This window comes from Vigna unguiculata, chromosome 4 (assembly GCF_037176805.1).
Source record: "Vigna unguiculata cultivar grain cowpea cultivar isolate G323 ecotype 2 chromosome 4, ASM3717680v1, whole genome shotgun sequence".
Lineage (NCBI taxonomy): Eukaryota > Viridiplantae > Streptophyta > Magnoliopsida > Fabales > Fabaceae > Vigna > Vigna unguiculata.
Window position 1 is genome coordinate 34,351,959 of NC_140795.1, and position 23,977 is coordinate 34,375,935.

Here is a 23,977-nt window from a genome sequence, read left to right on the forward strand (position 1 = left end):
TAAACTCATAGTTTTGCAATGTGCACCAGGATCTTTCACCAATCCCCACTATTTTTGCTTGAACATAATATCAGGAACGTGACTTGAACATGTCTTGGATTTGACGACAACGTTGACAATTAATTCCAAAACAAGAGCATCTTTGAACCAAAAAAAAAAAAAACAAACAAAAAGAGGCTTCACATGAATTTTATCCATGCATCCATATTACATCATCATCGCAAAAAAAAAAAAAAAAAAAACAAACAAAAAGAGGCTTCACATGAATTTTATCCATGCATCCATATTACATCATCATCGTAAAAAAAACAAAAAAAAAAAACAAACAAACAAAAAAGAGGCTTCACATGAATTTTATCCATGCATCCATGCGTTCATGCATTCCATCATGTTACATAATCATTCGAAAAATGGATTCAAAGTTCAGTCAAGACAAATGCTTTGCACAAACTTCACCGATGATAGGCATTCACGTAATGTTTGCCGGCACATGGAAATCATCTGCAGGTTATCCTTTCAGATAACGACCCTCTCCTTGGGATTGGTCAAGTCCAAATCCTCCTTTCCTCACGACCCTCTCCTTGGGATTGGTCAAGTCCAAATCCTCCTCTCCTTATGACCCTCTCCTTAGGAATGGTCAGATCCTTGTGTTCTCCTTTTGGACAGCGACCCTCTCCTTGGGATTGGTCAAGTCCAAATCCTCCTTTCCTCACGACCCTCTCCTTGGAATGGTCGAGTCCAGATATAGACCATCTCCATTGGAATGGTCACTGATCTCCGTATGGTTACATCATGACCCTTTGCAAAGTAACGGTCATTGATTTTTGTGTCACGTCAAGGCCCTCTACAAAGCAATGGTCATTGATTTCTTCACATCATGACCCCCTACAAGGTAATAGTCATTGATACCTGTGTCACATTGAGACCCTCTTCATCGAAATGGTCATCGACTTCTCCTCATCTCGACCCTCTCCTTGGGATTGGCCAAATCTCTTTTGGGTTGTAACCCTTTTCTCGGTAATAGCCACCAAATCTTTCTGGGGCCTGAATCTTGACCCTCTCCATAGAATCGGTCATCGCACCCGTTTAATTCCTTTTTATTCACCATTTTCCTCTTCGAAATCCAAACAAAATTTGCGTATCTATCTTTACTTATCTTTTACTATAAAACAATGAAAAGTCAATTTTCAGATTACCTAGTAAAATCTAAGTAAAGAGGGGCAGCTGTCAACACCCAATTTTGTCCGGATTATAATATATACATTTTGTTTATCTATTTATTTATTTATTACTTTTTGTTATTATTATTTTTACTTGTTTATTTATATTATTATTATTATTATTTTCTTACTTATCTTGGTTTGCTTTGATTTTATTATGTCCTTTTATCTCATTTTATTTTTATTTGTTTATTATTTTATTTTATTTTGGTTTTCTTTATTTTTTCTTTTTTCTTTGTTTTTTAGTTTTCTTCATATTTATTTTTATTTCATTTCATTTTATTACTATTATTATTATTATTATTATTATTATTTAAAAATAACGGATTAAAAAAGAAAAGAAAAAAAGAAAACGAAAAAAAAGGGTGAAAAGAAAAACAAAACAAAAAAAAAGAAAGAAAAAAAAAGAGAGAAAACGAGAAAAGAAAAAAAAAGGTAAAAAGAAAAAACATATTTGAAAAAAAAGAGTAAAGAAGACGTGAAAACAAAAAAAAGGAAACTGTATGGTGACTGAAGGAGGATGAATGGACTGATGGCACTCAGCAGATTGGGCAAGGGAAGCAACCGCCACTTCCCACCCTTTTACCTCTTTGGACCGTGAACAAAAGGAGGTTCTCAGCAGAAAAAGAGGGAGGGGGGCGAGAGACACAGAGCTAACTGGCAGCAGAGAAAAGATTTCAAAACATATCCGGAGCAACAAAAGAAAAGGAACTTCCTAGCACAAAGGAGCTCGAACAGATTTTCATCAGATAAGAAGAACAGAAGATGGCAGAATAACACGGGGAAAGAAAAAGCGAACGAAAAAAAAGAAGAATCATTTGAGTCGCGAAGACACTGATAGGGAGGACTGCGAGAGGTAAGCACTTCATTTGCATACTTGAATGTGAACCTGATGCAGTTGCGTCGTGCTTGAGATTGAACATAATATAGTCATGTATACTGGGCTTGGCTTGTCATTTATTTAGCTCATTGAATATGTTGTATGCATTACTACATTACTGTTGAATCAGTTGTATGCATTACTACACTGAATCTTCCATCATCATCCTAGTCATTCTCACACCTTCATCGTACCTCCACTTTTTAAAAAAGGGGTTTTAAAAAGAGAATAGAAACCCTCGCCGGCGGCGGTTCAGAGCTCTAAGCGGAGGAGCGTGGTCGCGTGATGGTTGCGGACCCAATCGTGGTGGCTTGCACGACGGTGACGAGCTGCAGAGTCCTCGCGTGCCTCTCTCTGCTGCGGAAGAGGATGTGGGCGAAGGGGGCGCTGGCGTGGACGTCAGCGACGGCTGGAACCGCTGACGGCGGTCTCCGGCAGGCGAGACCTCGAAGCCATGAAGGGGATGAGTGCAGTCCATGTCTCGCGCGCGTTGGAGAAGAAAGAAGAAGGAGATGCGTGGTCATCGGCATTTTTTGGTGGTGGACAGCGTTGTCAACGCCGTCGTCACCAGCGTCGTCACCGACGTCCCTGGTGCGGCAAGGCAGAGATGGAAATGGTGTGCTGGTGGTTGGTGGCCAGTGGCAGCGTCTTGGTGTCGAGAGAGATGGAGAGGAGGTTTTCGTTGAGCAATTAGGGTTTAGGTTCTCCTTTACTCCGTGCACCCCCATGCCACTAATGACACCCTCCCCTTTTGTTTGTTTTAAATGGGGCCAACCGTGCTCTTTGCACCTCTGGTTCTATTATTCACACTCCAAATCCATTTGTTTTCTTTGCTTGTTGGGGCAGATTTTTGTTTTACTTCGTGCACCTCCCTTTTTTACGATCTTGCACTCTCACCTTGGTTTTTGCTTGTTGGGCTGTCCCTGCATCATTTCACTTCCTCGCGCACCCCCACAATTACTAATCTCGCACCCCTGTACATACTTTTTACTCCTATATTAGACTTTATTCCCTACACCCCATCTTTCAATACACACACCTCTTTAACTTCATGCACCTCCTATTAATCACTCATGTATCTCCATATTTTGTTTTCCATTTTCATCCTTCTTAATTAAATTATTTCTTTTTGTTTATTTATTTATTTATTTTGATTTTGTTTTATTTTGTTTTATTTATTTATTTTCGTTTTTTTCATTTTTACTTTTTCCTATTCCTAAAAAACCAAATATTTGAAAATTATTAAAAATTACCAAAAAAATAGAAAAATGAAAAAAATGAAAAAATATTCTTTCACTTTATTGTGTCTGTCCGGTCGCTCGCACCGTGTGACACTTATTTTCTAAAATATCGAAAATAGTTTTCTTTATCTTTTAGTGTCTGTCCGACCGCTCGCGTCGTGTGACACATACTTTCAAGTAATTCAAAAACACCAAAAAAATATAAAATTTTCAAAATACAAAAATATCAACATTTTCAATCAAAGAGTCTTTTTTAAGAACTACGTGATCCTTGATTCTCCACCGTGAGATACGTAGGAGCAAGGCTAGTCCTTGTCAGGTTCACCTCTAAAAAATCAAATCTTTTTCTCAATTGTTTTTTTTTTCAAATATCTTTTAAAGAACTACGTAACCCTGATTTCTCATTTTTAATGAGAATACGTAGGACCAAGGTCAATCCTTGTCGGGCCCAAAAAATTAAAAAAAATATATATTTGTTCCTTTTTAGCATTTTTGTCTTATTATTTTTGGGGAAAATTAATATTTTGTAAACCACATCAACTTCGCATTTTTAATTAAAGGTACCGCCCTTGGGCGGGCGCTGTAGGGTGCTAACACCTTCCCTACGCGTAATCGACTCCCGGATCCAAAATCTGGTTTTTCGCAGACTTGTTTTATTTTTATGGTTTTCCATAGTTTTCCAGAATAACTATGGTGGCGACTCCAAATCTCTTTTCAAACTCGTTTTCTTTTTGGTTCGTCGTCCCGTCGCAATCCCGGTTGCGACAATATTTAAGTCTGAATTGTCCTGATTGGGTTGGAATATGAGCGGGGACTGATGGGGATTCGCATAGAAGGAAGAATGGTGAAGTCAGAGGTGCTGGGAAGAATATGGAAATACCCAAATGGTATGCACCGCCTAGCGGCACGAGGTTTGCCGCCAGGCACCGACATTATACCCCAGATTTGATGAAACAAATGCTGAGGGGCAAGGGGTTTGTTCTGTAAGGAATTGGTTCAGTACGGTGGAATTAGGGTTAGGATCCATAGGTCATGAGCTGTTTTTCTACCTTGATTGTGGTCAAGTATGTTGGGTAGGTTTCTGTGAATCAACGAGCTCAAGTAAGGCTTGAGGTGTTGAACTAATTTTTATGATATGGGTATTAGTAATTTGATTAACTTGGGTTCATAATACTGCTTGAAATAAAGTCTTAGAATAGGGACAGTTGGAATTGGGAACATAATTAGTTGGAGTACATTGTGGTTAGCCTAATTCTTAAGAAATAATGTGTTATGGGTATATGTTGTATATTTGGTACCAGAAATCTAGTAGTGTTGAGGAAGAAATTTGAGATAGAGAACATAAACCAGAGGGGATGGTTGTACTGGTACAGCGCCTGACGAGAGGGAATGATTCCGTCAGGCGATAGAGGAAAAACAGTGAGTGCCTATTAGTGCAACGCCTGGCGGAAGAGCATATGGCGCCAAGCGATATACACCCAATAGGAAGCCACTATTACGTAAGCGCCTGACGGTGGGAGTAATACCGCCAGGCGGTACCTAGAGTAAGGGGAGTATTTGAGGCGCTGTGCGCCTAACGGTACGCGACACCCACCAGGCGGTCTGAGAGCTAGCAGCGCCTGGCGGCACGCGTCCCCCGCCAGGCGATCTGTACTGCTGCAGCTTGAAATTTTGGGTTGTGTAATTGTGATCTACAAGGCGTCCAGTGGTGCTTTAAAGGTGGGATTGCTGGTGTTCGTTGAGTTATGGCTCGGAACGTATCCCTTGAGTTGTGGCTCGGGATAGGGGTTAAGCACGTGGTATTCCTTGAGTTGTGGCTCGGAATAGCATCCCTTGAGTTGTGGCTTGGGATGGCGGATGAACACGAGGAACCCTGGAGTTGTGGCTTGGGATGGCGGATGAACACGAGGAACCCTGGAGTTGTGGCTCGGGTTGGCGAGTGTTGCCAGTGTGAGTGTGTTGGTTGTGGCCAGTACGGATGGGTCCGGATAGATTGTCCTCTTCAGTTGTTGGCTGATGAGTTTGGTAGTCTTGGGACGATACAGACTATGTTCGTATATGGGAACTCTACCTAGCGTTACGGTGTATGATCCGTAGCATGTTTTCCCAGACGTGCTCTATCGGTTGTGGCCGATAGGTATGGCAGCAAGTCACCTTGAAGTAATCCTTAGACAATGTAGAACACAAATAATCTGATTGGGGGTCAGATGGTAGGAATTATAGAATGGAATAACGTGAGATGTTTAAGTTATGTATAGTTACATATGGTTATATGCTTATATATATCTGTAGCTTTATGTGTATGATTTATCTGTTAAGCTCACCCTATCTGCGTGTGTTTGGCGATGATCGTGTATGCGGTACACGGGAGCAGATGTTGTTGATGTAGGTGGCTCAGGTGAAGCTTAGTCGCGGAGAGGGGTCCAACTTGGGAAATTTCTTATGTTTATTTATTTCTTTTGAAAACAGTTGTAAACCCTGATGGGTGATTGTATGACATTGTTCTTTTAGTTTTTGGAACGGATGATTATGAACTTTACTTGTTCATTTAATAAATTATAAATTTTCCCGTGTTTTGGGAAAATGAGGTATTATTAAATGCGCTGTATTTAATTATTTCTTTTTTTATTTTTTTTATAAATCCGTAATATCCTGACGGGATGTTACAAACAACATATGACTAACATTGCAACCAATAAAAAAGCTCCTATATGTAGAGATCTTTATCATTTATTTGATGTAAGGTGTATGAAAATTGGGAGTCACATATTGTTTAATTATCGTCTTGAGGAGACTTCTCTTCTTAGGATGTTTGTAAATATAACATTTACATTGTTATTTAGTTTTTGTTGCAAAATGGTCTTTGATCCTAGAGAAAGAAGTAACAACCTGATCCACAATAAAGGGCGACTATCATAAAGAATCGTGTATACTTGAGGACATATCCTTCTCAAGAGGGAGGATGACGACTTACACTTAGATATTCCATCTATCAAGACCTTGGATCAAGAGCCTGGATCAAAAGCTTACAAAAGGTTTAAGCTACATTGGACCTCCAACAACTTTATTGGGTCCAATATCATCTCTGAAGAGGTTCAACTCTAGTGATTAATAAATGTATACATTAGATATATTTCGGCCTTGTATTTGTGCCAATTATATGAGATTTCCTTGGGCCTTATATTTGGGTCAAGTAGATTAGATTTCATTACGCCATGTATTTAGGCCTAGTATAGTAGGATTTCATTTGGGCTTGTGTTTGAGTTTAAATCATGAGATATCACCTAAGGTTTCAATTGGGTCTCAATTGTCCCAATCAAAATCCTTGGTCGATCACTTGATCTAGGAGTGCACATACTTTCCTCATTTTGCACATTTGCAAATCCATGAAAAGTGGGAGTGCCACTTGGCACTTGATCTACAATGTGCAGCACATCTTTAGAAGCACATGGGTGAATTCATTTGAATTCTCCCTCCTTTTTTCATCTTGAATTTGGAGTCCTCCATTCCTATAAATTGAGGTCTCCACCCCATTGTAAATCACTCTTGCATATAGTAAGAAACCTCTGTCGAGATTAATCATAAAACCTTTCTTCTTTGAAAGTCAATTTGGTTAGTTTAAGACCCAGAAAAGTTATATAAATGAATAAATATTTATTTACAATAATTGTGGATTGGAAGTATATCTACAAGAATTAGTTTGTCAAGTTATAACAAGGAATAGTAGTAGGTCAAGTTGTTGAGAGTACTTGGTTGTGTTAGGAGGTCTTGGGTTCAAATATTGTGTATGTCATTAGTGTGATACTTTAATTATTTATTTTTAATGTTAATGTCACTTGAATGGCAATTAAGCCATTTTTGTTTTAATTAATTTTTTTTGGGTTGAAAAATTAAATTAGGAGGCAAGATTAGTGGAATTTTTAAGGGAAATTCGTGAGACTGGTAGGAGAGCCTTTTGAGAGCCACAAAACTTGACCTAAGGAGAGCTTAGGAGGCTAGGAAGAGTTCTCGTTGGTAGAGGCAAAGGCTAAAGTAATTTCTGGGCAAGAAGGATCGCTAGGAGTGTGTTTAGAGTAGGAAATTCTAGGTAAGGGGAGTTGTACTACGTGTTTTAGTTTCTAAACTTTGTGTTTTAAAGTGGTATGCTTGAACATGTGTGCCTTTTCCCATTCATATTTTATGTTATATCGCATTTTTTGGGTTCTATCTAGAAACCACCAAGCGGGTGTTCTTGGCCCACCAAGCGACGCAAGGGATGATGGATGTTTTATGCATTTTGGTTGGTGTTGTGGCAATGTTGGTTCTCATTCAAATTTTATTTTATCCTTTTTTGGGTGTTCATTGATATTAAACGTTGGAAATGCCACTATTGTGATAATACCTTGATGATGATGATGTTTGATGTTCATGTTTAAAAAGGTTGTGATGTCATGTTTGTATGATTTTAATTGAGCATGTATAGATGTTGGAAACATGAGTGTTTGGTTTTCTGTGCAATGTGAGGAGTGGGTCGCGTCTTTGGGGTTTTGGGTTTCTTCACAGGTGAGGAAAATTGATTTCTGCACATGAATTTATGGTGCACCGCCAGGCAACGCCCAGTGGGCAATGAAGAATGTGTTCTTGTTGGGTGAGGGCATGAGTTAGGCTGCTTTGAGAATGTTCATTTATGAATGCATATGATATTGATATAATAAGGCCGAAGTACTATTGTTTTGGGGGAGTTTATTGTATAAATGAAAGTTTGGTATGCAAGTTAAACTTGGTTTGGTATAAGGGGCTGGATTAAAGGAACAATTGTAGGTAATGTATTGGAGAGCTCATGATTATGAATGAGTTGTATGAATTGTTTGGTTTATGTTTTTAAGTTATCCTATGAGCATGAGTGATTCGTTGTTAATTTCATGTGTTGATATGAGGCAAAGTGGAGCATCCATGTGTGGATATAAGATTGATGCATGTTGTGATGTGTGGATTTGTGTTATTGTATTCTAGAAGTATGCATTGGATGGTTGGTATATTGGAACCTACATTAGGACATAAACCTACAGTTTGAGGCTACTGGTATAGCGCCCGACGATGATGTTGGACCATCAGGCGATAGGGGGATAGGTAGGCCTTAGAGGGTGAGGCGCCAGGAGGTGTTAGTGAACCGCCAAACGGTCTGCAACAAAAAACTGCTAGGCGGCGCTTCTACTCCGCCAGGTGATGGTCTAGGGGCTGGTTGCAGATTTTGTTCGTTATGCATGCATGAGTGTGATGGTTTGGTGACCTATTTGCATTAAGAAACTGAGGTGCTTGTATTCTAAATGTGAGTATGTGTGGTAAAGGATGAGCTATGAATCCGAAGGGTTCCTCATGTGTATGCTATACTTGAATGTTACGAAGTTCATAAGTGAGGTTTAGATGCATGATGAATACGGACGAGGAGGTTCGTAATGGTGGTACTCTTGTGTGAGAAGTACGAGCAGAGAGGTTCGTAGGATTTTGCGCTCACACTTTATTGTTTTATGAGTGGGGAGGTTCTTAATTGGTTTTGTTCACACGTGTTGGACTACGAGCGGGTGAACATCCCGTCAGGATATTACTGATTTAAATAAATAAAACGACTAAATTCATAAAAATGTCACATTTATGTATAAACTTCATTTCCCAAAAACGCGGGAAATTTAAACTTTCATAAATGTATACAATGGAACCAAAGTTCATAATTACCAAAATGTCATAATCCAAAATAAACGTCTCAAATGAGTTTACATTTCATTTCCAAAAGTAGAAAATACAAGTAATATAAAACACCCAAGATATCCCCTCTCCGTAGCTAAGCGTCACCAGCTCCACCTGCATCAACATCCTCTGCTCACGTGTACCGCGTACACGATCATCGCCAAACACAAGCAGATAGGGTGAGCTTATGAAATCAACATACATCATAACAATAATTAAATAACCAACTATATAGCTATATTTTCTACAAAGAACCGATATGCAATCTCTATCTCAATTCTCTAACATCTGGCCACAACTAGACCATTCGTGTTCTACCTCTTCTAGTGATTACCCCAAGATAATTTGCTGCCAAACCTATCGGCCACAACCGACAAAGCACGTGCGGGAACCAATGCCACGGATCATACATTGTAACGCCAGATGGAGTTCCCAATTACGAACATAGTCCGTAATGTCCCAAGACTACCAAACTCGTCAGCGATTTACTGAGGAGGGCAATCTATCTGGACCCATCCATACTGGCCACAACCAGCACACTCACACCGGTAACACTCGCCAACCCGAGCTCAACTCAAGGGTTCCTCGTGTTCATCCGCCATCCCGAGCTCAACTCGAGGGATGCCATTCCGAGCTCAACTCGAGGAATGTACGTGCTTAACCCCTATCCCGAGCTCAACTCAAGGGATACGTTCCGTGCTCAACTCAAGGAACCCAACAATCTTACCTTTGAAGCATCACCAAAAGTCTTGTAGAACACCCTACAAAGTCTAATAACCAGGACTTACAACAACTAAATCGCCTAGCGGGGGACACGTACCGCCAGGCGCCAAGCGCCTCAGGATCGCAAATTCATTAACCACCACCCGACGGGACAGCTCATACTGCCAGGTAGACGTGCTCCAAGAGACAATTGATTTCGTCGCCATCGCCTGGCGGGATGCTCCCTTCTGCCAGGTGCCACCGGTTCCAGAACCCCACTGTTTCCTTGCCATCGCCTGGCGGGTGCGATCCCACCGCCAGGCGCCACACCAGTTATAAACTCTTACTGGTTTATGTGACTTTTATTCAAGTTCCCCACATTGATCTTGCATAATCATGCATTCAGATAGTTGACCCCTCTTCATTTCATGTATAAACACTCTTATAAACACCCATGCTCAATTACATCTTACCAAGTAGAAAGTACCTCACTTCCCTTTTGTATACCATCAATCTAGTTTATCAAATTAGTCATGTATAAGTTCAACTATTCCAATAGTCAATATGTCACTGTAAACTCCTACCACTATAAGCTCTATTATTTACTCCGATTAGCTGCCCATCTTTCCATCACTTTATACATACCTTAACCACTGCCTTACCCATAATTTACACACTTCCTACAAATTGTCAATTCCGGCGATTTTTATAATCTTACTTAGCTCTAGTCATTGTCTAGGACCACTAACACCATATTGGTCTGGACCACTGGTTTCACACTCACTCTGGGATTTTCACTCAACTATGCCCGTATTTTCTTTCCCCTCCCAATACTTAAAATCAACCCTAACCCTTACCTATTATCATTCGTTCATACATCACATTACTCATTTCAACTGTTCCAGTGGCATGAACACAACTCCCTTCACCCAATGTCGTCCGCAACACCCGCAACATATAAAGACTCAACATCTGAGATGGCGCCGGGCGGCAAGCCCCGTGTCGCCAGGCGATGCAAGTAATTCTGGCAGATTCCCCAGAATTTCCAGCAACCATGAGATCGTTCTCTCATTTCCAGCACTTCTCTTTGCATTCCCTAATTGCTTTCACCCTCAAACCCTTAATCGTGACACAACATTCCAACTTTAACTATCTTTGTCTACAATGTAAGTACACCCAATTCACCATTAACATTGATTCATCCAAATCTCCCAATTATAACCCTAAAGTCATATTCGCACTGTTTCATCAATTTTACCTATTAATTATACTTGTTTTCAATAAAATACGACCCTCTCTAAATCACCAACCCATGATTTCCCTCCGATTAGAATCATGTCAAAGCACCCCAGAATGACAAAAAACCAAACCTCAGACCCGCGTCGCCTTGCGGAAATTCATCACCGCCAGGCGCTGCACCCAGGAACACAATAGCCCATGCAAAAATGGATGAGCCGCCTAGCGGCTATGTATAGCCCGCTAGGCGGTTTCTGGAAAATTTCCAGAATTTAGCAGAATCACGAAATAGATACAGAATCATGCATAATTTACATATGATTTTTACACAATTCATACCAAACAACAAATTAACGTAGGAAGCTCCCCTAACCTGGTTTTCCTTCGCTTAAAGCTTTGCGGATTAAGATTTCTCTCTACCAATTGCCTCCTTAGCCTTCTCTCAATTCAGCCCCACAAGTCTCACTCAAACCTCACAAAATTCCAGATTTTTCGTGCTCTCTCTGGATATATTTTCCAGCTTGCCAAACCTTCTCTATTAACCCACTTTTACCTTTTAAAGTGTGCCTAAAAACTAGGAGAATATCCTAGGACGAAAATTGGGTATTAAGTGATGTTTAATGTCATTTACCAACTCATTATGGCTATTTTCCAGCCACCCCCTGCCATACTACTAGGGTTTTCCTTCAACCTTTCCATATTCAAGCCAAAGCTTAAAATACCAAAAAATAAAGTTTAATGTAAGTTCTCCAAGACTTGAACCCATAATCATGCAATTGCCAAATCAATAACAAACCATCATGTTAATTCATATTTCATGCTAACAATCATCATCCAATTATCATATTATTTCACAGCATGATTATCATATATTTTAAAATAATAACGAATAATAACACAAAATTAACAGATGTAGAACTTGAACCCAAGTCCTCTTATACAATTAAGTACTCTCAACCATTTAAGCTAGTACTTTTACACATCATCCCAATCATAATTTAATGTCATAAATGCTTTTCCCACCCGCATTTATTAATTAATTATTTAATTAATTAATTAATTAAATTTCACGGGTCTTACAGCGGGCAGGTTCGTAGAGGTTGGACTACGAGCGGGAAAGTTCGTAGAAGAGTGTGATATCCTTAAGGCTATGGTTGGATAGGATAATGATGTGTTTGAATGTCCTAGTCTCATATAGGTTATGAGACTATGGTTGCATAATTACCTTGTCACATAAGGTCTCTAAGTATGGGAATCTTGTCAAGTTAAGTTGTTTTAGGGTGAGAAGTTCATGTTATATATGTATGTTTTATTTTGTTAAGCTCACCATTTTTGTTTGTGGTTGTACGATCATCGTGTGACTTTGTTACAAGGGAGTAGATGTGGTTTTAGGTGATGCTGGTGAGGCATAGGTGCGGAGATGCAGGCTAGCTAGGGGAATTTTATAAGAACGCTATTTTTGAATGTTTTATTTTGAATTTGGTTTGAACTATGAAACTTGTAATGGATTATTTGTGAATTATTGGTTTCATTTTTTAGACCGTTATTAAAGATTTAATTATATCAGATGTTTTATTTTAATTATATTTATTGTACCAAGCAATGTCCGCCTAGAGTGTTACAGTTAGAGCTTCTCTTAGACTTCCTCTAGCCCCTTTGTAACATTCTGGTCGAATATTACTAATTTAAATAAAAGTAAACAATAATTCAAATAACTTAGCATTAAATATCCTTCCTAAAACGTGGGAAATTTTAAAATTTATTTAACGTGCTAAAATCAAAATTCATAATCCGAAACAACTGCATTACAAGTCTCAAGTTCCAAAAAACATAATAAACTAGATACAAAAATAACATATAAACTATTATTTAAAACGTCTCCCAATTAGCCTCGCTCTGGCTTATGAATCAATATCATCACTTGCAACATCGACTGCTCCTGTGTAACTCGTTACAAGATCATCGTCAAACACAAACAAATAGGGTGAGCTCAATATAATTAGACTTGCATAAAGAATTATATCATAAAACCTTACCCAAAGCCTTTTAACATTCACCCAAACCCTTTTTGAAAACTTTTCCTTATGCAATAGAAATCATGGTCTTCCACCATGTTCATCGAGATTCTACACACTTTGACCATAGCCTTCAAGTTATCCCATGTTATCACGAACCTGCCGCTTCATGATCCAACCTCTACGAACCTGCCGCTCGTAGACCAACACACGTGGAAGTATCCCATTATGAACCACCGCTCATAACAATCAAGTGGAGCTAACCAATACAAACCATCGCTCGTATTCTCAAACAAGATTACCAACATCAACTTACCACCCATGAATGAAAATCAAGTGGAGCTCACCAATATGAACCATTGCTCGTATGCTCACGCTGAATTTCCAGTATCATCGACCTCCCACTAGTGATCACTGCATGTTCACAAATCATTATGAACCACCGCTCGTAAACGGGTCTCACCATGTCCTATACTTAAAGCCATCACCCCCAAAGTCGTGCAAGAGACCCAAAACATCCAAACTGGTCCTGGAATGTCGCCTAGCGCTACACGAACGTCGCTAGGCGAAACACGACGCAAAATGCCTAGTAAAAACACCAGCGTCACTAGGCGCTAGCCCATTGGATTTAGTCCAGCTCAAACTCGTGCAAAACCGCCAAGCGGCCCAATGGTGGTTTAGGGTGTCACCAGGCACCACCTATTTGTCAGGCCTTCCAGACCCATCCTGGCGACGTACCCCATGCCACCAGGCGCAACACTAGTAATTGCAGATTTCTGGTTTAACACTCCAAGTCAGGTTCAATTGGACCCAACTCCAATTCACAAAATTTAGAATATAACCACACATACTTTTGTACTCAAAGTGACTCAATTATACATTCACACAAGTCATACAAAAATTTAATATCCATCTAAATATATACATATATTCATACTAGAATTGTGCAACCAACTGAATTTCCTTTAGGGTTACTCTTACTCTTAGAAACTTTAAAATAGCATCAAATAATGTAATGCTCATATAATCATGCAAGGCATCTTTGTACAATTTCCTTTACCCCATACCTCAACCCACAATCAAATTAACTTCTTAACATATACATAATCCTCATACCCAAGTAAAACCATTACCATTACATTTGACTCCCTCAATCATGCTCTTGTATCCACATAAATATTAATTCAACCTATACTAATGCAAAAAACCCCAACAGAAACCAAACTCGCGCCCATCATAGCCAACACAAAAATGCATATGCATTATGGGTTGTGGCCTAGCGGTAGGTTAAGTACCGCTAGGCAGTGCATTAGTTCCCAAATTTTCTTGCACCTGTGAGAAACCTCAAAATTCCACCAACTCAATTCCAGACATGCAATCTCATACAATATGGCATTGCCTCAGGTTCACAGTATTCAAGCATATTTATTCAACTCATACATGCACCAAAATTAGTACAAATACCATAGTTAAATCATATCCCCGTTCATCCATAATTAAGACAGACCCTAACATGGACTCATGTTCATACTTGTAATTATTCATCAAAAACACAACATAACTCATCAATTCACAACATTCATAGGATTTTTGAACCTTCTAGTCCATGGCAAAACGAATTTGGGCAAAAAGAAAACTATTTAGCGTCAATCAAAGTTCGAACTCTCGTTCATACAATTACCAAATAAATGCCCAACCAACCAACCAACCAATGCATGTTTCATGATAATTCATACACATTTATGATTATATTATCAACTCCATGGTTAAGCACACATGCAAAATAATTAAATTAAATTAACCCCCTAATGACATACATAAGACTCGAACCTAAGTCTACCAAGTACTTTCAACCACTTAAGCTAGTATTTTTTCTTTGTCATAACTCCCCATATTAATTACTATAAAAATTCTTTTACCCGCATTTATATTAAATAAATATTTATTTATTTAATTTTCTCGAGTCTTACACCTCTTTCTTTAGAATTGACATAACCTTTCTAGATAGCTTCCTTTCTCACAAAGAAAAACCATTCCACCAAACATATCTTCTCATTTGCTTCCGCTAATCCATCCAAATTTGAGACTCCTTCTATTAGTATATGAAGCCTAGAGTGATCAATTAGAGTAACTTCTTCTACATATGCAGAGTGTTTAGTGGTTATAGCTAAGGGAAGATACAAGATCAATATGATTTCCATACCTTTGAAAGATTTGGTGGTTATCTTAGGCATAATTTGTTTATCTATTAATCACCTTCCCATAGAATATGGACAAAAGAAGTTGGTTTTCTCTAAATCAGAAGGAATGCATAAGTTTCATGCTTCTGGCATATACTGTAGTTGACAATAAAACATAAAAAGGATATCTTTTTAGTTCAAGATTTTATGGATGTATTTCTTGAGGAGATTGTTAGACTTCCACTAAAGAAGGTGATAAAGGACTATCTCCTAAACTTCAAGTGGTATGAATTTGAGGACAAATTTCCTTCAAGAAGGAGGAAATGATAGAGGATTATCCCTAGATTTCATACAAGAAGAACTTAAAGATGAATCTTTAATTCAAAGGACCTATGACAAGGGTAAGGAGTAAGAGATTGGAAGATCAAATTTATTCAAGGCTCCCGATGCTACAAGCAACTTGAAATTCAAAGGATATGAAGATCATGTCTTAGAGCACATTTGAAGGATAGCTTTTAGGAAAATTAGTTTATATTTTTGGATTTTGGGTTTTCTTTTAGAAATTAGTTATGTTTCTATGTTTTTGGGCATTAGGCTTTCTTTATAAATTAGTTAATGTTTTTATATTTTTTAGCTTGGGCCTTCTTGTAGAGTTCCCATGTTTTCTTAAACTTATGTGCCTATATATAGAGGTACCAAAAATTGATGTGGACACTTTTGGTCATATATTGAATTTTATTTCATTAAAGAGACGATTCTCTTTGTTCTTGGCTTATGCCTCAGGTTATTATCAAAGATTAATATAGTTGTGGCGAATCTTTTCTTGACTTATCAATCTTATTGATTGTGGCATCACTATTATCGGTTCTTATCAAAGATTTATATCTTTGTGGCGAATCTTCACTTGACTTATCAATCTGCTTGATTGTGATGTTCTTCATCTCTGTCTTATTTCACATTCTTCTCTGATTTATTTTTATTATGCCTCTTGAGGATTCAAATTCAGAAACTATCGTACTATTTCCTTGATAGGATTGTACCATCTAGTATCAAGAGCAAGGTTCTGGTTTAAATTTCCGCTTCTATCTTATTTTTCTGTCATATGAAAAAAAATTCTAAATTCTTTTAATGTCTTTTTGTTTTGTGTTTTGTTTTGAAATTTTTGTTTGTTTCATTATTCTTAAAATTTTTGAAGGAGTAAAACCCTAAGGTTTTATCTAATTCCGTTGAGTTTTTAATTTGTCCTATTTTTTCATGTTCTTTGTTTAAATTGTGTATTTCTACATTTGATTCATGGAAATTATTTGTTTTTGTGTTTTTTATTAATTGTAGTCCCAATTAACTATTTGCAAGTACAATTACATTGATTTACATGAGTTTGGGGGATTTGAAAGATAATTTGTTTAGTTTTATTTGTTTGTGTGTTGAACTACCAAATTGAAAAGAAAAGAAAGAATAGTGGATCAAATTCAAAAGGAAACAAACATATATTGAAAGAAATGAAAGAAAAAAGGAAAGTAAGGATCCAAGAGAAAAAAAGGAGTTTAACACAAAATTTTGCTGCGATATTATTTGTGGATTAATGATCTATTGAATTATGATCAGTCTTTTCTTATACTCTCTACGTTATCTCCTTTAACTCTTTTTGGTAGTCCTATTATTTTTTTAATTTATTGTGTTGTGTCTTAAAAATTCTATGAAGTTTTGTCTAGAGTTTTGTATTTTCTTTGATCTCTTGAGTCAAGATTTAGATCTCACAACGTTTTTCACATTGTTTGTTTACTCTTTGCTTAAGTTACAAGAGTTCTTTGCCATACACTAAAGAGAATTTGAGAGGTAAAAGGCGAGAAAGTACATTCACGAAAAAGCCTGTGAGTGTAAAACACAAGTGAGAATTTGAGTGAAACACATAGAAGATTGGTGAGGTCCTAAATATATTTTATTATACTAACATTTTCTTGTAGGAACTAGCAATATTGAGTAATGAAACATGTTTTCATAGAGGCATCTTTCTGGAATTGGTTTAACATATGGTTTAAATTATTCTACTCCTAACCAGGATTGTAACACCCTGGCCCGATATTACTCATTTTAAATAAAATAAAATAGCATAGAAATACCAACCGCATTTATTATAAATTCTTTCCCAAAACAAGGGAAAATTCAAAACATTTATTACATCGCCATAATTCAAAATCCACAAGTTCTAAAATAACTATTATAAATTCATGTCTGATAAATGTTTACAAAAACATAGAAGTCCATAAAACAAACTCCCATGCTAGCCCCACTCTGGCTCTAAGCGTCACTAGCTCCACCTGCAACATCATTGTTCCCATGTAACAAATTACACGATCATCGCCAATCACAAATAGAAAGGGTGAGCTAACAACACAGTATATATATATATATATATATATATATATATATATATATATATATATATATAACCACAAATTAAGTATACATACACACTCATCAGAGAAACTCTATCATCCGATTTCACAAAGCATGGCCACCACCATGTTTATCCACGTTTTACATCTTCAGATGATGACTCTAAGATATCCTTTGCTGTCACAAGCCACAACTCGTGGTTCCACCATCTACAAGCCACAACTTGTAGAAACACGTGCGAGGATTATCTTGTTACGAACCACAATTTGTACTCTCGAACACAAGATATAGACACAAGATGTGCCTATATATAGAGGTACCAAAAATTGATGTAGACACTTTTTTAATCATATATTGAATTTGATTTCATTAAAGAGAGGATTCTCTTTGTTATTGGCTTAGGCCCAGGTTCTTATCAAAGATTAACATCTTTGTGGTGAATCTCCACTTGACTTGTCAATCTTATTAATTCAGGCGTCTCTAATATCCGTTCTTATCAAAGATTAACATCTTTGTGACAAATCTCCACTTGACTTATCAATCTTATTAATTCAAGCGTCTCTAATATCCGTTCTTATCAAAGATTTATATCTTTATGGTGAATCTTCACTTGACTTATCAATCTACTAGATTGTGGCGTATCCATCTCTATCTTATTTAACGTTCTTCTTTGATTATTTTTATTATACTTCTTGAGGATTCAAATTTAAAAACAATGGTACTATTTCCTGAATAGGATCGTATCAGAAAGAGATATATTTTTACAACAAATTTTATCCTAGAGTCTGTCCTATGTCAATTGCTCCAACTTTTTGCTAAAGAGATCTTTTGTCGTGTTTTCTCCTTTAGACAGTATATCTCTTTATCAAGCAGAGGTAATATACATCCCCGACAATCACACAATAAGCACATATTTGCCATGTAATATGAGGTTAGTTTATTTCTATATGTTTTTATTCTCTCAAAACTTTTACATTTCAATAAACATAAACCATGACTACATAGTATCGTATTGTCTATTAGATAAAACATTTAGGTCTCACAAGATTCATTATTTGTTTAACTCAGTGTCTATTTGAAGCTTGATCATGTTTTACTCTTAATTATTTCTAGCACTTAATCAAAATCAGAGAGTTTTTAATCAAATAATTTGGATCAAAACTTGGATTGTAAAATGATAAACTTAAGATATTTAAGATTTTCGGTATTTTTTATAAGATCGTAAGTCATTATTGCCTTAAGATTAGTTTTTGTGGAACTTTCTCATTACATGTCTAATGAAAAGTGTCATAATTAAGTTTTAGATTAGGTAAATATTGTTTTCTTTTATTATTATTATTATTATTATTATTATTATTATTATTATTATTATTATTATTATTATTATTATTATTATTATTATTATTATTATATATATATATATATATATATATATATATTTGATTTTCTCATAATTTGTGAGTTGTGGTTTACAAAATTTATGTTATGTGTTTTTCTATAAAATAATTATTATGATTGTATAAATACATATAATCACAAGTGGAGTATCACAGAACGTGGTCCCCAAATTTTTAAATTATGTGTATATGTAATAGGAATTTATAGAAATGAAATGAAATGAATTTTTAATTTTTTTATAAAATAAATAATTTAATGTTAATAAATAGTAAAATATAAAATAAAATATATCAATAAAAAAATTATTAAGATATTTTTTTTTAATTTCTTTCAATGTCTCTTAAGTTAGTCTATATTTCAATTATTATATGATATTTTCTGTTTATGAAAAAAATAAGTTAAAAAAATTCATTCTTTTTTTACTTGTTTTATTTTATTTTTGAAGATAAATTATATTTTTCTTATTATTATTATTATATATATATATATATATATATATATATATATATATATATATATATATATAAAGAGCTTTTGTATAATAATTCTTTTCTAAAAACATAAAAGAAAAATTAACTGAAATGTTTTTTTTTCAGGTTTTTAATTATAGTTTAATTATCCTATATTTTTTTTAGTAATTACGCTTTTTTTTTAAGATTTAAATAGTTAGATGAGAAACTTCATATAATTTTTTGGAACATGATTCAAAAGAAATAATTCTCAACAATAACTTATCTTCTAAGAATTTATTTAAAATAAGTCTATATCAAATACAATTTCAAATTTGTACTTTTTCTAAGAAAAAATATTAAAGGATTTTTCTAAAAATAAAAACTATGAAAACAAGGTTTATAAAATAAAATAAAATATCAATTTCTTATACAATATAATTATTTACATTAAAAGTAAATAAATAAAAATTTTATTTTTAATTTCATTATTAATAAATTTAAAAATTTTAAAGTAAAAGAAATCCTTTAAATATATATTATGTGTTTTTTTTATTAATATAAATAATGAAATATATAAATTTTGAATGTATTATTTTAATTTTTTAAATTATTGTTTAAAATTTGTGACTAAGTATAATATTATAAGTCGAAAAGAACATTTTTTTAATCCAAGAGATTAAAAGTGTTTCTACTTCAGAAGAGCAATATTAAGAAAATCAGTATACTTTGTAAATAATATTATATTTGATATTGCATACTTTATTCTGAAAAACGTATATTGGATTATACATTACATATAGTCGTATACTATTGTGTCCTAACTCTTACTGACTTATTTATAGTATCTAAAGAAAATTCGTTCCTCGTTTAGAACAAGGAATAAAGTTATACTTCAATAGATTGTGGGTAGGCACAATGCATTATTCATTACAGCAATGCCATATTCTTAAAGAATTATCAAACTTTTTTTTCTTACAACCAATTAAGATTTTTCAAAATTTTAAATCCAACTAAATAGATGTATACTACGTAATTATTAATCATTTGCCTTATGAAAGAGTTACGTCAGACGATTTAATTTTTTTTATTAAGCAGTTTTATAGTTTATATGTATCAAACTCCATAAGATTTTTTTTAATACGGAATCCTAATTTTTTTATATTCATTTTTTATTTGGATTTAATAAATTTTTTATTCTTAAAAATTGAATACATATTAAGAAATTTACAAAAACTTCAACCTTACATAGTTGCATTTTCTTGATATTTAGATATATATCTTATAATACATTACACCAAAATCTTGTATTAGTGATCAATTTTAGTAAAAAAATTAATTAGTCACTATAGTGACTAATTTAAATATCAATTTATAAACTAAAAGTTATTAATAACTAAAATAATTTCTAGATTAGTCTCTAAATTTGTATTTGAATGAATTGCTAATGGGACAAATTTAGAAACCAATTATTTTGGTAACTAAAACATTGGTAATGTAATGTTAATAATCAATTTAGAGACCAATTCAATATAGTGACCAATTTAAAAATCAAGTTAACAATAATTTTTAGTCTATAAATTAGTATCTAAATTTGTCATTTTAATAACTAATTATTTTTATATCTTTAAAATTGGTTACTAAGATATTTTCTTATAATAAATAATGTACTTGCATCCGAGATATTATAAAAAAAGCATTAACTTTTAATAACTTTATAATAGTTTTGTGCTAAAGCATGATTAATTGAAAGAGAAAAAGTTTAAGTAGTATTTTGATCCTAATATTTGCAAATTTTATTTAATGTGATTTTCTAATTTTTGTTGTTATCAATTCAATATCTATTTTATTTAAAATGACTTTTTGTGATTTTTTTGTGTTAGCACCATTTAAAACATGACTATGGTATTCTTAATTCAATCTCTATTTTTTTTTCTTTCACCTTCTTTCACCATCCGCCACCTTTCATCCACCCATTTCTCATTCGTCCCTTCCTTCTCCACCGTCTACGCTTACCACCTTTCACCACTTTTTTTCCTTCTCTTCTCCATATTCGCAATTATCATTAACAAAATAACCACTTTTACGAAACATAACAACACCTTTTCCAAATCATCCAAAGATTCCAAATCCTAACTCATGATTTTTGATGGCGATCTTGTTGGGTGAAATTCTCCGATCCATGGAGTCGTGGCTCATTGATGAAGAAGTTGTAGCAAGAGGCCTACATCAACCCTAATAAGTACAAAGAAAAAATAAACTAAATTGAGGATAAAAAAGTAAAAAAAAAATCATATTAAATAAACTCTACAAATATTGAATAAAATTACTAATTAACTCAAAAGAAACATATTATAAATAATGTTTTATTTTATTCCTAGTAGACTTTTAAATGTTTAAATAATTTTAATTACTGAGATCTTTTCAAATCACTACAAGAAATTGTGCATTTATATTCCAATAATTACACAAGTGTTCCTTTTATTTTAAAATATTACATTCACACTTTAATATTACACACTCATAAGCTTTTAAAAATGTTATACCTACATCTGCCAATAAAATAAGAAAGACTATTAATGATGACAAAAATGAAAATATAAATGTAGTTATTAGAAATTTAATAGTATAGGTTAAATTTTGTATATAATGGGAAAGTTGAGTAATATAAGAAAAGAATGTCAAATTAAGAAAGTTCAATGATATATAAAGGGTTAAGTATACTTTTAGTTTTGAACTTTGACGTGAAATTGAAATTCATCCCTATCTCAACCTTTGATACATTTTGGTCCTCAAACTTCAAAAATGAATAAATGTATAGTCTTTTTAACTCAATTACATTATTTTACGTGTTAAATTCATTTCATGTTAACATTTGAGTTGTTTACATCATTTGACACGTTCTCGCTTCAATATATGTTGAAAAACGTGTTTGACACATAAAAAAAAGTTAATATAGGGTTAAAAAAATATATTCATTCATTGTTTAAGTTTAGGAACAAAAATATATCAAAGTTTCAAATATGATAAATATAATTGTGTCAAAGTTCATTTACTAAAAACATACACTTAACCCATATATAAAAAACATAGCTTCAAAATGGTACTAAATCACCACTAGTTTGAAAATGTTTCTATGAATCTCCTTAAAATTTACTCTATATTGTATTAAACATATTACCAAAATAAAATAAAAATTATGAACAGAAATAACACTTATAGAAATGAGAAAGTAAGAAGAAAGAGTGTTATCTTTTGACAATGGATAAGTTGGAATGATTCTTTGTTTGGATTAGGTAGAGTGCACGTGGAAAACTACATTAGTGGGAAGCTAAGTCAAGATATCATATGGCAGATGAGACCAACCAAATTCCCTAAAGTTTTCATATTGGAATGGTGGTCTTGACCAGTTTGGAGCACATAATTTTCAGTCAAACTTTCTAACAAACTCACTCTCATTATATCCAATCAATTCTCTTCAACATGGAAAGGAAGGAAGATAAGTGAAGCAATCAGGTATTCACTCACTCACCCCTTTAATTCATATCCCAAATTTTAATTAAGTGTCATTTTCGTTTTTATTATTTGTGTTCATTCATACATTGATAAGGATGAAAAGTTTTAGTTCTGATTAAGTCTAATACAGAAGATCATTAATTCATATATAGCCTAGAAGACTCAAATTTATAAAGATTTGTGGAGTTTTAGGAGAGTTAAAGATTCTTATTGTAATTTAAAAAAAAAATGTGTTTTTTGATAAATTCCAATGACTGTTGTTAAGTTAAAAAATATAGTAAAATCAATCATTTCAATTGCATTTATTTTTCTTCTTTTTTAATGAAACTATTCTCTTTTAAATTTAATTTCATTTGATTTTTGACAGGAGTTCTAATACTAATAAGAGTTCTGATACTAATAATATAGTATTGTAAGGATTAATCACCGTATATATGAAGTATTGTTCGTTTTAATGTTTGTCACGATTTTGTCTTTAAAATAAATATCGGTAAACGATTTAAAATTATTAACCATGATATGAATAAAAGTAATTTTCTTCCATTTTTTAAAGTGTATTAAAAGAACAAAATCTGATAAAAATTTCACACCCAAAACATATAATATTTCAAAAGTTATCTTTTTATCCAGATTTTGGATTATATTACATTTTTTGTATAATAAATGCAACTCCGTGTTCTTAAAATGAGATCAATTGTGCGTAAAAAAAGAAACGGGTCAAGTAATTAAATTATTATAAATGTATATTTTGCATTCAATATTTCAATTGAGTTACTGAAATATTAGAATCGTGTAAGTTTAGTTTATCTTTAGTTAAAATTTATTGAAGTAACTTCGATTTTTCTGAGAAAAATTCAAACAGTTAAAATTAGGTTGTGATATTGTTAAAATCTGGAAACTAAAACGATCCGAAATCTAAAATCTTAAAAGTAGAAACTTCAAGAACTCAAGCATGGTCATTAATTAAACATACTTTTTAAAAAATATATATAAAAATAGTAATTGATTCATGTCTTTGT

The 23,977-nt window shown here is 34.1% G+C and overlaps 1 long non-coding RNA gene across 1 annotated transcript; it reads left to right on the plus strand.

Moving 5' to 3' along the window:
• The first annotated feature begins 1,568 nt into the window (after positions 1-1,568).
• Positions 1,569-5,940, plus strand: LOC146887070 (uncharacterized). Its single transcript, XR_014994457.1, has 2 exons — positions 1,569-2,076; positions 5,716-5,940. It is a non-coding gene; the product is annotated as an uncharacterized LOC146887070 (long non-coding RNA).
• Positions 5,941-23,977: the final 18,037 nt, after the last annotated feature.